We start from the raw sequence: 16,596 nt of genomic DNA, 5'->3' as shown, positions 1-16,596 counted from the left end.
ATGTTAAGAATAAGTAATACATTATACTGCGAATTGCCTCGACTTCCATCTCCGTCTCTTCGGCCTTCTGACCCGCACTGGAAAACCCTTCACCTTGGGACACAGTGTTGATTGTCACACCATAGTTACCACAGTTCACCTTCACCCCGGTACCTCTTTATCGATTCCCTAAAACATCTCAGGAATTGAATTTTATCGTTGTCTTCTAGCATCATCCTCTGCCTTTTCCCACATGGAGCATCGTGTTGTGGAGATATATGCACATATTTTTTTTGTCCTTGACCTGTCGCTTCCCCCCCCCACCACCACACACACACAAAAAAAAAAAAAAAAAAAAAAAAAAAAAAAAACTAAAGATGGACCGAATAGTTGTATGGGTTTTATACTGACTGACTTTGCTGTTGCTCGTCACTAAGTAAAAAAAAAAAAAAATAATCCAGCTGCGTTAGAAAAGTTTTAATTCGTGGTCTGCACACGTGACTATTTCAGACGGAGGTCGCTGAATAAACAGTGCATGCATGCGAGCGACTCCACCCGTGTCATAAGCGGCGGAAAAGTGCAGGTTATCGCCCCTAAAGTCTAAAGGAGGCGGATGTCTAGGAGGGTGGGACAGGGGGAGGGGGGGGGGGTAGGTCAAGGCCGGAGGGAGTGTAGTAGAGTGAATGGAACCAAAGACGGAAAGGAGTGAAAGGAGCGCCGAGAGGGGTGGGAAGAGGAGAAATAGGAGGGGAAGGATGAAGGGAGGACAAACAGGGGAAAAGAGAGAGGATGGAATTGATGGTAAGACAAAGAGAGCTTTTGAGAATTGGGTTATGGTAGTGATGATGGTGATCGTATTAATGTTGTTATAGTGACGGTGGGGATGGTGGTGGTGTCGATACTAGTGACGGCGGTGGTGATGGTGGTGGTGTTGATGCTAGTGGCGGTGGTAATGGTGGTGATACTAGTGGCAGTGGTGGTGATGTTTGTTGTTTTGGTGTTGGTGTATCTCGTTAACCTATTTTGCCTTTACACACTTTCAAGCGTCGACTTCACATCATCAACCTCCTCATTTCTTGTCTCCTCTGATCCCTTCTTTCCTCCTTAACCTTTCTTCTTCCCTCCTCGTCATTTTTCTCGACCCTGTTCCATCTCATCCTTTTCCTACTTCTGCTTCATCCTTACTTCTCTTCCATCCTTTCCATCACTTCTCTCCCCCTCTCCTCCTTTCCTCACCCACCTTTCCTCCCTCCCTCCCCGCCACCACAACATCTACAACCACTGCCTACAACGCCTCTCGGATGGAAGCCCATTCTCTGGGCTTCATTGGATCCACAAATCGTTCCGAAATCACATCAGTAATCCGTGGAACCCTTGGAGTACTGTTATGCATATTTTTATCAATTACATCTCTATTCTTCCTCAGCGTAGTATGGAATCTTAATTAAATCCACTTCCTTTAATCCCTTTACGCAAGATAATAGCAAAAAAGCAAAAAGTATTGATATAACTGTGATCGAGACGGTAGTAAAAATGGTGGGTGATATTTGTTGCTCACGATTTTTTTATGCTGAAAGAGGAGATCACGGTCGATTGTAGCTGTGGTGCTGGTGCTGGTGGGGCTGGTGGAGTAGTGTTAAGGAGTGGAGTCAGTGTCATCATATCTTTGTGGATGTTATTGTACTGTTCCTGTTCGTCGCCGTTATCGGTGTAATGAATATCGTTATACTTTATCAAAGATCATCGGAGCTTGTCGCTGTAACTTCTGGCTTGTTATTGTAATGCGTCACTTATGATGTCACGTAATGTCACAGATTTTCGGAACAATCACGTAATGGTAATTGCTCAAGACCTTTTGATGTCTGAGCGGTACAGGAGGTCACGGCCGGTGGTAACAGCGGTGCTGGTGCTGGTAGTGCTGGCGGGTGTCACGCTCGATACTGAGCCCAGACCAAGTGTGAGTCTTCCCTGTGCTCAGTTGGTTCTCGTCCGTGGTCACGGGAGGAGCTACGTGCCCCTCGCCCCCCCTTTTCCAACTCGGTCGCTCGCTCTCTCGCTTATCGCTCCGTCCGCTCCATTCACGGCCTTCCGCGGCGCGGGACGGGTGTAATGTCTGCAGTGTTTTGATTGTTGATCTCAAAAAAACACCGTCGGATTTTCGGGACAATCCTAAAAGTTAAAATCTTGTTCTTTGTTTGCCTCTGCGGTAGAATGAGAGTCCAGTTTGCTGTTATTGTGCTTGCCGTACGTCCAGCCTTCCTGGACTGCACTCGAATATTCAACAACTTCTCCTTCTCCTCATCATCGCTATCGTCATCTTCCTTCTCCTCCTCCTCCTCCTTTGAAGGTGATCTCGGATGGACAGACCTTTTGCTTAGCCAATAAAGGGGAGAAAAAAATAGTGAGAGGAGTGTTAACAAAATCTGAGAAAGAGTAATGAGGGAAAGAAAGGGGTGAATGCGGAGCAAGAGACTAAGATAGTTTATATCTTGCCAACTTGGCCTTTGGAACGAGTGCAAGAAAGACCAGATCGAGGGAACAAAGAAAAGTGAAAGGAAGATAAGTGAGGGGAATAAGAAAACTTGAGACTCCTCGTTCTGCCTTCCTCAGGTAAGTCTGCATCACCCGGTAGAATCGCGTTGGCCCGGCCACCTCATGCGGAGGAAGAGAAGGAGGAGGAAGAGGAGAAGGTGGAGGAAGTGGGGGGGAGGAGGAGGATAAGACGAATAAAAAAACAAGTCAGTCAGGTCGTCAGTGTTTCGTTTTTTTATTGAACTTTTGTAATTTATTATACATTTGTTTCACTGCTATCTTGCATGTCTTGTATCCACTTTTTCCTTCTTTTTTGTGTCGTTATTTCCCCCCCCCTCTCTCTCTCTCTCTCTCTCTCTCTCTCTCTCTCTCTCTCTCTCTCTCTCTCTCTCTCTCTCTCTCTCTCTCTCTCTCTCTCTCTCTCTCTCTCTCTCCCTAACATTTTTTTCCTCCCTTCTTCTTGTTCCTGTCCTCATACCTCACTTGCCTTCCCCTCCTTTCCGGCCTTGGTGAGGGAAGGAGGGAGGGAGAGAGTAAATTGTTTGGGGAATTTATTTTGTCATTGTTTTGATAGTTTCGCCGATGATATGAGGTGACAAAAAAGTGTCGGTGTTAAGTTGGGGAGCTTTGGAGGAGGAGGAGGAGGAGGAGGAGGAGGAGGAGGATATGAAGGTATTGTTGGTGAAGGATAAAATAGTAGCAAAGAATAAGGGAAAAGGAAAAGTGAACGAAAAGGGATGGGAAATAACATAACAAAAAAAGGTCTGGCGATATTAGATTAGGAGGAGGCAAACGAAGCGGAAGATACAGAGAATGATGGGTGTAAAAAGAAAGAAAAAGGAAGATTCAGAATAGAGGAGGGGGAGGACGAGGAGGAAAAAGCAGTTTGTTGTTGCTTCCATTAACGTCGCGGCAGTAATTAATTTGTCGCAGGAAAACAGTTTGTGTAGATTGAGGTCCTTTTTCACGTGGCCTCTTCCATGACGTTTTTCCTCCGCCCCCTTTCCTCCCCCTTCAAACCCTCCCCATTTCCCATTTCTCCCACATCCACTTTTCCTGACCTCACCTTTTTTTATCGCATTTGTGTATTTCACGTCCCCTCTCTTCCCCTCTCCTTTCCTTTTTCCCTGTTTCCGTTCCCCATTATCTCCCTCTCCTCTTCTCTTACAAATCCACTGTTTCCGTTGCATGGTTTCTATCACGTTTTTCACATTTCCTCCTTCCCTTTCCTTCACTTTGCTCCTTTCCTTTCCCCTTCTGCAGTCCTTTTTTCCGTCCCGTCTTCGCCCCTCATACATTCCTTCCCCTCCTTTTTTAAAACGTTTATCCCCTTCCTCCCCTCCTTTTTCACCCTCTCCCTTTCTCCTTACATTCCCCCTTTCTTTTCCCCATCTCTCATCCCTTTAATCTCCCCTCTTCTCGTCTCACACATATTCCTTTTTCCCCTACACAGTTTTTACTACGTTTTCCTGGCACCTCCTTCAGCCTCTTAATCCACGACCCTCTCTTCCTGCCCCTCAAATCCCGCTACACATATCCCCTCTTCCCCTCCTTTCCCCTTCCAGCCAGCCACCCTCTTCACGCCTTCCACTTCCTCTCCCCCCCTCCACCTCCCATCTCATGAGTGCTTTAACCTATTCGTTCCGACCCAGGCCACATTTGCCCCCCGAGTTTTGTCAAAACGATCATTTTTTTATTACCAAGTTTAAAAGAAAAGCAGACCTACTGATAAACGTAGAAAATACCGTAGATTAAGATGCGATATCAAAAATAACCATAGGAGCATCCGTTATCTTGCTAAACACGAATATTTAGAAACACCGACGCGAATCATTTTGAAGCACGGCGATACGCTGTGAAAAAAAAACCAACGTTCAAACGCCTCCGGGTGACGATATTATTACTGTTATAAGTATTAATATACCTGTATTGTATAGTGCTATACTGCATGTTCTGCATCTTTTATGTTAACAAAGCTTTAGCTGATACACTAAACAGACCAACAAACAAGCTAGCTGTAATAAAAACATAATAAAAACGTACACAGCCCGCTGTGTACGAGAGTTATTCAACGGCAGTTGGCGACACGAGCTTGTGATTGCGGCGAGGCGATGACGAATTATGGCACATACAATACTTATTTTGACACTACCATAAGGTGATAACTGTGTCTCGTACATATGTTAATTTCTTGTACTTTGGCCAGACAGTTCCTATATATAGCTAATAAAGAAAAAAACGTACGTGCTTGGAGTCAGAGAGAGCCAGTCATAGGCTATGTGACAGATTGAACCTAGCTCCCCTCTCTTCCATCTTTCATATATATATATATATATATATATATATATATATATATATATATATATATATATTAACCAGGCAACAATGATAATACCAAAATAATATCAGTGCCAGTGTCACTTGCTGCGAAATATTCATGTCATTCATATTCAGTTCCTTTCAATATAAGCAAATATACTCTTATCGGCAAAAAAAAAATTTAGCGTAATAAAAAAAATACTATGAAAGATGGAAGAGAGGGGAGCTAGGTTCAAACGGTCAAATAGCCTATGACTGGCCTCTCTCTCTCTCTCTCTCTCTCTCTCTCTCTCTCTCTCTCTCTCTCTCTCTCTATATATATATATATATATATATATATAAAAAATACTATGAAAGATGGAAGAGAGGGGAGCTAGGTTCAAACGGTCAAATAGCCTCTGACTGGCCTCTCTCTCTCTCTCTCTCTCTCTCTCTCTCTCTCTCTCTCTCTCTCTCTCTCTCTCTCTCTCTCTCTCTCTCTCTCTCTCTATATATATATATATATATGTATATATATATATATATATATACATATATATATATATATATATATATTTATATATATATATTAACTAATACCCAAAAATAATATCAGTGCCAGTGTCACTTGCTGCGAAATATTCATGTCATTCATATTCAGTTCCTTTCAATATAAGCAAATATACTCTTATCGGCAAAAAAAAAATTACTTTCTATAAATCACTGGCCTCCATATGGTTTTATTTTGGGGGACCTGGATGCATTGAGAGAGACAGAGAGATTATTTGATATCAAGACGAATAGGAAAGCAAAATTTAGCGTAATAAAAAAATACTATAAGAAGATGGAAGAGAGGGAGCTAGAGTTTCAAACGGTCAAATAGTCTATCATTGGCCTCTCTCTCTCTCTCTCTCTCTCTCTCTCTCTCTCTCTCTCTCTCTCTCTCTCTGACACTTATCATCAACGCCACCCATATCATCACCACCATCATCACCATCACCATCATCTTACACCATCCATCATCACCACCATCATCATCACCATCATCATCACCACCATCATCATCTACCATCATCATCATCACCACCATCATCATCACCATCATCACCATCATCACCATAATCATCACCACCATCATCACCATCATCATCATCACCATCATCATCACCACCATCATCACCACCATCATCACCACCATCATCATCACCACCATAATCATCCTACCATCACCACCACCATCATCACCAACATCATCATCAACACCATCACCATCACCACCATCATCATCACCATCATCATCACCACCATCATCATCACCATCATCATCTACCATCATCATCCCATCATCATCACCACCATCATCATCACCACCATCTCATCACCACCATCATCAACCATCATCCCCACCATCATCATCACCACCATCACCATCATCCACCATCATCATCACCATCATCATCCTACATCATCATCACCATCTCATCATCACCACCATCATCATCACCACCATCATCATCACCACTATCACCATCACCACCACCATCATCTACCACCACCATCATCACCACCATAATCATCACCATAATCATCACCATCACCATCACCATCATCATCATCATCTGCCATCATCATCACCACCATCATCATCGTCATCACCACCATCTATATCATCACCACCATCATCATCACCACCATCATCATCATCACCACCATCATCATCCCACCACCATCATCCATCATCACCACCATCATCCTTCCATCATCCACCACCATCACCATCATCATCACCATCATCATCACCACCATCATCATCCTCACGCATCATCATCACCACCATCATCACCATCATCATCCATCATCATCGCCACCATCATCATCACCACCATCATCATCACCACCATCATCATCCACCGCCATCCTTGTCATCGTCACCACCATCATCACCACCATCATCACCACCATCCCATCATCACATCATCCCATCATCATCACCACCATCATACCATCATCACCATCATCATCATCACCATCATCATCACCATCCATCACCATCATCTACCACCATCATCATCACCATCACCATCACTGCCATAATCATCACCATCATCATCACCACCATCATCATCATCACCACCATCCATCATCATCATCATCACCACCATCACCATCACCACCATCATCATCACCACCATCACCATCATCATCCTCACCATCCATCTTCTTCACCATCATCACCATCATCACCATCATCACCACCATCATCACCATCATCCACCACCATCATCATCACCACCATCACCATCCTACCACCATAATCATCACCATCATCATCACCACCATCATCATCTATCACCACCATCTTCATCATCACCATCATCATCACCACCATCATCTCATCATCACCACCATCACCATCATCATCATCCATCATCACCATCATCACCCACATCATCACCCATCATTCTACCAAAGGAGGGCGGATGAAAGGGGAAGAGGAAGAAGAGGGAGGAAATAGAGGAAGAGGAGGGAGGAAGAGGAAGGATGCAGAGGAAAGGAAGAAGAAAGAAGAAGAAGAGGTGGGGAGGAAAAGGAAGAAACTAGAAGGAAGAAGAAGGACGAGGAAGCTGGGAAGAGAATTGAGAAAGAAGTATGAAAGAAGAGGAGGAAGAAGAGAGAAGGAAGGAGGAGAAAAGAGGAAGGGGACAATAAGGAGGAAGAAAGAGGAAGACTAGGAAGGAAGTAGGAAGAGAGGAAGAAGAAAAGGGAGGAAGAGGAGATGAAGAGGGAAGGGAAGAGAAAGAGGAGGAAATAAGAGGAAGTGGGGAGAGGAGGGAAAAGAAAGAGAAAAGAAGGGAAGAGGAGGAAAGAAAGAAGAGCAAAAAATCAAGAAAAAGGAAGAAAGAAATTGAGAAGGAAGAAGAAAAGGAAGAGTGAGAGGAAGAATGAGGAAGAAGAGTAATGGACGAGAAGCTAGGAGAGAGGAGAGAAAGGAAATGAGAGGAAGAGGAAAAGAGAAAAGAAGAAGAAGGGAGAGGAGGGGAAAAGGGGAAGAGGAAAAGGAAAGAAGAGGAAGGGAGGAAAGAAGGAAAAGGAGGAAGAAGGGGAGGAAGGAAAGGAGGAAGGCAGGAAAGAAGGTAAGAGGGAAGAAGGAGGAGGAAAGAAGAGAAGAGGAGGGAGGAGGAAGAACAGGAAGCAGGAGGGAAGATGAAGAAGAAGGAAGAAGGAAGGGAAGAGGAAGAAGGCAGAAGAAAAGAAGAGAAGAAAGAGCGGCTGGCAGCTGAAAAGAAAGAAAGGAAAAGGAGGAAGAAGAGGAAGGGAAGAATAAAGGAGAAGGAAGAGGAGGGAAGAAAGGAAGAAGGAGGAAGAAAAGAAGAAGGAAGAAGAGGAAGAAGAAGAAGAAGAAGGAAGAATAGGAAGAGGAGGAAGAAGAAGGAAGAATAGGAGGAAGAGGAGAAAGATTTTTTCTTGAGGAAGTTTCTTTTCACTCATTATTCACCTATTGCTTCACCATTGATTAGAGTTGCAGTACTTAGTGTTCACGAGCCGTTATTGTTGTTCAGAAAAATCAATACGTTGTGGCTATACGAGGGCGAAAAATCTCCAGGGGGTACCGGACTACGTATAGGGTTAATGATTGCATTCGATGTTTTTTTGACGTTCCCATCTTCGTTTTGTTTATGTTTAAGTTTTTTATTGTTTGTTTTCATTTAGTCAACCTCGCTTCCTCTCCCCTCCTCCTCACTCCCCTCATGAATACATCAATGAGTGCATTCGTGAATTTTCGTGCTTTCCTCATCTAAGTATTGTATTATGTGTTATTGGAATCAGTTTTTTGTCTTGTCCGTCATTGTCATTGTTTTGGCCGTCAGTTACTGTTGTCATTATTCATTTTCTTACTCTAGTTTTCGTCATAATTGTCATTAGTGTTGGTCTCCTTACCTCTCCAAACACATCTCAGTCTGGCTCAGATAAAATCTCAGGTCAGTGCAGCAGCCTTTCGGTCCATCTCACTTGACTTGAGGGATCACGTTGCCACATGCTCTCGTTCCGCCACTTACTACACAGCCACCAAACAAGAGCCTTTAGTCCTCCCTCCCAGGACAGCACCGCACCTTGTCCACCACCTACACAGGCTGCGGCTCGGATTTCTGTGTGCATCACAAATTTATGACCGCCCTGAACCTTGTGAACACTGTCTTGAGGAGGACCATGAACCTCTTCTCCACTATCTGCTCCGATGCCCAGTCACGCAGCATCTCCGCAATTACCCTCAAGACCAAAATGCATCAGATACAGAAAAAGCTGCAGCAGTCGTCGCCTCGTCGAGGACTGAGTCACTTCTTGCCCTCTGCAAAAATTATCCTCCACCGCGCTGAGTTCCCATAATTTACTGCTCTTCACTGACGGGCTCATAGGTTAGCCCGTGTCTCTTTACCTCAAAAGAGGCAATATTAACAGCCACCACCACCATCACCACCACCACCATCATCCCTTCGTTCGGCCCATCACCCTCTCACCACCATCGCCATCACCTTCGCCACCACCACTACGTTTCGGTGCCTGCGAATGTCTGTGATTTCCTGTAAATTAATGTCCTGTGGTATTATTACTTGGTGCCGGTGAGAGAGAGAGAGAGAGAGAGAGAGAGAGAGAGAGAGAGAGAGAGAGAGAGGCAGACAGACAGACAGACAGACAGACAGACAGAAAACTTACAAAAACTAACAGTTCGACAAACTAAAAAAAAAAAAAATACCACAACACATTCATTTCCTAATCAAGAAACAGAAAAAAAATGGAGGCCTTAAACGTTTTTTGGTACATGAAACACTTTTTTTCTGCTTCATATACAAGGCGGTTCTTTTATATATATATATATATATATATATATATATATATATATATATATATATATATATATATATATATATATATATATATATATATATATATATATATATATATATTATATATATATATATATATATATATATATATATATATATATATATATATATATATATATATATATATATATATATATATATATATATATATATATATTTCAGGTATTGCTTCCTTTCCTTTTTCTTTCGTTGTTGAAATGTACGCGATTTTTTTTGTGTGTGTGTTTTTAGATTAATTATACGGACGTGTGCCATGGTGTGTGTGTGTGTGTGTGTGTGTGTGTGTGTGTGTGTGTGTGTGTGTGTGTGTGTGTGCTCTCCATCCCCTCGATCTACATATGACTAATATTATCTTGCGTGATTGTTTTTTTCTGAATGGGGTGGAGTGCTGTGTTATGAAGGAAGTGGAGAGGATGATATAGTGGATTGATTAGTGTTGTGGAGGTAGTGTTACTGAGTGGGCGGCTTAATGGAGTGAGAGTAGTGTTATACCGAGGAGGGGCGTTATGGAGATAGATACTATTATGGAGTGGAGTAGTGTTTTGGAGTTGAATTGTGTTAAGGAGTGGCTTAATTGAGTGAGAGTAGCGTTATGGAGGGGAGTGTTGTTATGAAGTGGAGTGGCTTAATTGAGTGAGAGTAGCGTTATGGAGTGGAGTAGTGTTATGGAGTGGCTTGGTGGTGAGGTAGTGTTATGGAGGGGAGTGTTGTTATGAAGTGGAGTGGTTTAATTGAGTGAGAGTAGCGGTATGGAGTGGAGTAGTATTATGGAGTGGAGTAGAGTTTTGTAACTGGAGAGTGCTATGGAGTGGAGCAATGTCATGGAGGTGAGTGGCGTTCTGGAGTGGGGCAGTGTTATGGACTGAAGTCAACATCATCATGCTGTTGTGTGTGTCAATGAACTGTTCCTTTTTGTTCGTCGCCGTTATCGGTGTAATGAATATCGTTAATTTTATTCATAGATCATCGGAATTTACCGCTGTAACTTTTGGATTGTTATTGTAACGCGTCATTTTACTAATGGTGACACGTAAAGGTAAAGCTTGTATATCATTGTGTGTCCGTTAGTAATAAGTAATATTTTATTCTTTTCAATCTGCGACTTGGAAAATTCGTCCGGTGACATTTTAATTACAACTGTTGCATTTGCATTTTTTCTGCAACAGTAGTTACGTTTATTTTAATTTATTAATCAATATTCTGAGACTAGTATTTTTGACTTGAAGATAAGTTAGCTGTTACATCAAACAGTTCCATGGTTAAATCTCTATATTGAAAAATTCTTCGTACTTAATTAGACCTGTAATCACCTCTCAACCTTTGCATGGCTTGATTACCTTTCTTTACTCATGTGTTCTAATCATTACCGTGTGCTGATTAAATACATTATATATCATTATTGTAATCTGTAAGAAAAATATACATTTGTGTCTCTCTCCCAGCCATTCATGTGTAGATTTTGTTCCATCTCCATCATTTACTGTTCATGTGCCGAGGCTCTTAATTATCTTCCCTCTGTTACTTATCAGGTACTGAGTTATTATCCACACGACTCAAGATTAATTCGCCACCCACAGATTAACTAAAATATCCAATAACTAAGGCTGGCAGGTGTGTGTGTGTGTGTGCGTGCGTGCGTGCGTGCGTGCGTGCGTGCGGAGTACAGAGCACTGACCCTTTCTTCAGTCCTATTATGTATGTATTGAACAATTCCTCCCTCCCTCCCTCCCCTCTCCTCCATCCCCTCCCTACGCTCTCCCTATCCCTTCCTCACGTCCACTACCGTTTCCTCCCACCCCACCAGGCCCCCCCTCGCCCCTCTTCTCCCGCCCACATCTCGTGTCTCATCACACACGCCCTTAATCAATCCTCTTGGCGTCATGTATCTGTCGGTTCCCGTATTAAGTTCTCTTCTCTGGGGATTCTCTCTCGTGTGTACGTACATTGCCCAGTGTTTTTCATGCTCCTCCTTGTGACCTATTGATTGCTTGTATGGTCGGTATCTTCTTTATTACTAAGTGTATTCTTATATCCACATTCGAGTTAACATCAACTTTTTTTTTCTTTCTACTATTGATGTATGTTATTACTGTTATTCTAATTTGTGCGGTAAATCTGGAGGTACTCTTTGTTTTTATTTCTTTTATTCCTTATGTATATCTTACTTTTTGCAGGTATATAGGTTCGTGTATACTCACCCTTTGCCCCGCTGTTAACCTTTTCCCCATTCTTTTCCTTCTTCATTTCCTCGCCTCATGTCTATGCCCTGCCACTCTTTACTTATTACATCACTATCATTTTCTCTTTTGTTCATCTATTTTTGGTCGTTCTGTGTACATCTCTCCTTCTACAAAGTTTTTTCTTCATCTTATTTTGCTTCTCATTTCTCTCTTTCTAGGTTTTGTTTTAAATATATTTCTTATAATTTTGCTCTGGCTTTTCTCCTTCTTAACATTTCATCCTATGTTTCTTTACAACTTCATTTTTTTCCATCTGCGATTTTTCTTCTGGTCCTTTGCCTCCCTTTCTGATCATACGCTGTTCTTTGTACTATTATTTTCTCCATTCTTTCCATCATTTTCTTATCTTTGCCGAGCCTTCTTCCTCTTACTGCATTTTCATCATGGAACTAATTCACATTCTAAGTACTTTTCCTTGTCCCTTAATCGTTTTTTTTTTCATCTTCGGGCTTTTCTTTTCCTTACCCCCATTTCAGTGCTCTTCTTATACCCGTCATTTCTATTTTATTTTATACTACCCTATCTAACAACTCTTACTCTTTTCCTCAACTACCGTGTCCTAGCTATTGTTTATTCTCCTCTATCAACAAATTTTCTTTATCCGCTGTACCCCCTTTTTTCCGACTCCGTTATCTTACTCTCTTCTCTACTTCTTTCCCTTATCCCTTTTACGCCCCTCCCCATTCCTTTTAACCCTTCTTTTCTCTACTCTTCCAACTTTTTTTTTGTCCTTCTTAATCCTATTCTCCCAGCACATTTTTTTTTTACAGCAGAGGAGACAGTGCATAACAATAATAAAAAAGCCCGCTACTTACTGCTCCTAAATAGAGTTAGAGTGGCCAAAAAGAGAAATCTTTGATCCACTTTTGTCAGGCCTATGCCCTACTCTTCAAACTCATTATCTTTATCACGCCTCTAACATCGTCTTCTACACGCCGGCTCCCACAACAAAATTTGACCAGAATTCTGCGCTTTTTCAGGTGATGGGCTAGGAAGTGAGGCAGGGTAGGGGAGAAAAATAAGTGAGGTTGAGAGAATGAGGAAGGTAAAGGGAGGAGGGGAGGCGGCAAGCCCAAAGTAAAACAGGTGAGTGGTACACTATTTTCATTGAGCTTTTTGTATCAGGGGATCGCGTATGCTTCAATTTTTGAGGCAAGGACACGAACTGGGTGACGGAGAGTGCGTGAATGACTAAGTGATGGACAAAGTGAGGGAGTGGAAGGAGGTAGGAAGAGAGATCGAGGGAAGAGAGATAGGATGACCAGTGTTAAGGTATGGGTGATTGAAAGAGGGAGGGAAGGAAGGAACGATGGAGGGGCTGGTCCGGGTAAATGTAGGGGTGATGCACAGAGGAAGGAGGAAGGAAGGGAAGGGAGGGAGACTGGAAATGCGTGAAAAAAGGAGGCAAGAAGGTAGGGTAGGAAGGAAGGGAGCTGGGCAGGGCAGGGGTGCATAATATAGTAGGTTTGTTTTGCTGTGTGTTGGCCAGGTAAGATAGGCAGGTGGATTGGTGTGTGTGTGTGTGTGTGTGTGTGTGTGTGTGTTCGTGCGTGCACGTGCGGCATAACGGTGTTTGTGTTACATGCCTTTTGGTGGTGTTTTCAGTGTCTGTAGGGCCGAGGTGGGGAGTGTTGATGTTCTACTTCTTCTTCTTCTTCTTTTTTTTCATTCTTACTACGTCTTCTACTATAGTCGGTTTGCCCAAGTCTGAGGTGTGCATTATCGTGCTCTGGCAACCTGCTGTCTCACAGCGTGTCCGATTTCGTGGATAACATATGATAGCCTACGCATGGGAAACAGTCATCAGAATCATTATTATGCAGGCAACAATAACGAATACCGTCAATTATGGTCGATTAAAGGTAAAAATTATTAGTACTGTCGCAAACAGCTGTTTTGTTAATTTACAATATCGCTGAATATAATTATTAAACATCCTTGACGCTGTCTGTCACCGAGAACATCAGCAGGCTTTATAATAACAAAACAGCTTTTTGCGACACTACTGATCACTTTGAACTCAAAATTGACTATAATTGACGGTATTTGTTATTGTTGCCTGCATGTTATTGACACTGACAACTGTTTCCTATGAGTTGGCTGTCATATATCATCCGCAATCGGACACGCTGTGACAGGTTGCCTGCGATAATGCACACCTCAGACTTGGGATAACTGACTATACTATGAAAACAATATATATATATATATATATATATATATATATATATATATATATATATATATATATATATATATATATATATATATATATATATATATATATATATATATATGTTTGGTTGAAGGTGATAGCTAACTCAGCGTTATATATCTTCTTGAGTAAATTCTCTTTATTTCTTAAGAGTGTCTTATTCTCTTTTGTTAAGACTGAGATGACCTCTCCATATGGTGTCATCGTTGTCGCCAGATCGCGATTTCGGGTCCTTGACCCTTCTTCAGTGGCAGGAGGGGAGCTGTGTCCGTCTTGAGGTCTCGAGTGAGAATGACTTCTCTTTTTTTTTGCTTTGATTGTTTGATAAATTAGATGGGGTGAAATGATAGAGATTAGAGTAAGAGAAAGTTGCAGAAGATATGTGAAGTAAAGTAAGAGATGAGAAAGGTGGCGGGCTGACCGCCTTGCTACTTGGTTAAGTGGTTAGTTGTGGTTTTATAGTAGCTGAAGCTTGGTGGTTTATCCTGTTCGCTTTCAGGTGTTGTGGGAGGTGTATTTCCTTTCTGGTGGGCCTTTTTCAATGATGTTTCTTGTTTTCTTGAACCAGGAGTGGTTTTTGTTTTCTTCATAGTCTTCCAGGAGTGATGTGAACTGATGGGTTTGTAGAGATGTCATTTTATTGAATGTTTTTTCTGCATATTTATGTATCTGGTAGTTTAAAGGTTCTATTTTTGTCTCGTGATGCATTGCCTCTGTAGTTTTATTGTATGGAAATCTCTCGTTGAATGCGAATCGCAGTGCTGCGTTTTGTACTTTTTGTAACTTCATTATGCTTGTGTTACTGGCTGTTACTAATGGTATAGGTGGGTAATGTAATATTTGTATTATTAGTGTCTTTATAAGGTGAAGTTTAATGTATGTTGGGATATTCCTGAATCTGTATAATTCTGATAGTGCTCCGAAAGCCTTGTTCTTTATTTCTTTTATATGTGGTTCAGTTCCTTTTCTGTTGATGGTTAGTCCAAGCACTTTGCCCTTTTCTGCATATTCTATATGTTATCCATCTATTATTATGTCATTTTTCTTTTTCACTGCCAGCGGTATTATTTTCAACTTGTTCTTGTTTGATTTAATCTTCCATTTCTTCTCGAAGTCATTTATTTTCCCGATTTCGTTCTGTGTTCTCTGTGCCATTAGTGCTCTAGATTTCCCTCCGTAGCAGATGATTTGGGTTATATCGTCTGCGTATTGAATGGTGGTGCAATCTACGGCTGGTGAGGAGAGGTCATTTGTGTAGATTGTGTATAGTGCTGGAGATAAGGCACTTCCTTGTGGGACCCCTGCAGTCATTGTGAATGTTGGACCCATATAGTTATTCATTTTTATCTTGGCCTTTCTGTGTACTATGAAGTTGCTAAGGAATACTTTTGTTATTTCGGGTAGATCGAGGTGAGCTATTTTGTACTGTAGACCCTCCAACCAGACTTTATCAAAGGCTTTGCTAACGTCTCTGAGCACGACATAGCATTGTTTATTGCGTGCTGTGTGATGTGCTGCCGTTTCATGGATCGTAGTTAGTGCAGTATCGGTTCCCCTTCTTGTTCTGAATCCATGCTGTGATTCTTTAAGTGTATTTTTTGCTTCGAGTGTTCTCCTTAGTTATATTCTCCAATATCTCCAATACTTCAGTAGTGATATTGGTCTATAGTTGGTGGGTGAGGTGCTATTTGAGCTTCCTTTAGGGATGATTTTGACTATGGCGGTTTTAAATTTGTCCGGGAAGTAACCCATTGATAGAGAATGGTTGAAGAGGTTCTTTAGGGTTTCTAGTGCTTTTTCAGGAAGGTGAGATAGTATTGTTTTATTTATTGTGGTTTCCCCAGGTGTGTCATTTTTAAATGCGCAACAGGATATGGCTAGTTTTCTTGCTCTTGTAGTAGATTATAAGGTTTATTCTTTTTTCTTTGTTTGTTGGGGTCACATTTTTCTTGATGATTTGTTTCATAATCCTTTCCTCTTCTTTGTAGCAGGTGGAAAAGTGTGCCTTGTAGTAGAGGTTGATGTTTTCGTTCTTGATAGTGGCTTCTTTTGTCGTATACTATCGGTTTATTATGTGGTTTGCTTGTTTGTCTATATCTTTTGTAGTAAATCCATTACTGAGAAGTACATTGGTTGATCTGTGTATCTCTTCGTCGACTTGTTTCCAGGTGCTGCAGGTCCAGGTTACTACAGCAGATATAGACAAACAAGCAAACCACATAATAAACCGATGGTACACGACAAAAGAAGCCACTACCAAGAACAAAACTCAATCAACTCTTACTTAGGTTCACCTGCAACCAAGGGAACTGTGCAGCCCTTAACACATCCTATATTGGCATGACGACAATGAAGCTAAGTAGACGCCTCAGATACCACCTTGCATCAGGAGCACCGAAGACCCACATGAGAAGAGAACACAACAAGA

General features: G+C 41.8%; 1 protein-coding gene across 2 annotated transcripts in view; it reads left to right on the top strand.

Moving 5' to 3' along the window:
* The window catches only part of LOC127008872 (nephrin-like), a 289,486-nt gene that overhangs the window by 28,750 nt on the left and 244,140 nt on the right, over positions 1-16,596 (top strand). Inside the window, exon 1 of one of the 2 annotated variants that reach the window (XM_050881275.1) lies at positions 1,523-2,589. The exons of the other annotated variant lie outside the window; for it this stretch is intronic. The gene's annotated coding sequence lies outside the window, so the exon portion shown is untranslated. Of the gene's footprint in view, positions 1-1,522; positions 2,590-16,596 lie in introns of those variants that run through there. 2 annotated transcript variants of the gene reach the window in all.

The sequence above is a fragment of the Eriocheir sinensis genome, chromosome 4 (assembly GCF_024679095.1).
Source record: "Eriocheir sinensis breed Jianghai 21 chromosome 4, ASM2467909v1, whole genome shotgun sequence".
NCBI classification, from domain to species: domain Eukaryota; kingdom Metazoa; phylum Arthropoda; class Malacostraca; order Decapoda; family Varunidae; genus Eriocheir; species Eriocheir sinensis.
This window is presented reverse-complemented; position numbering and strand designations above follow the sequence as displayed.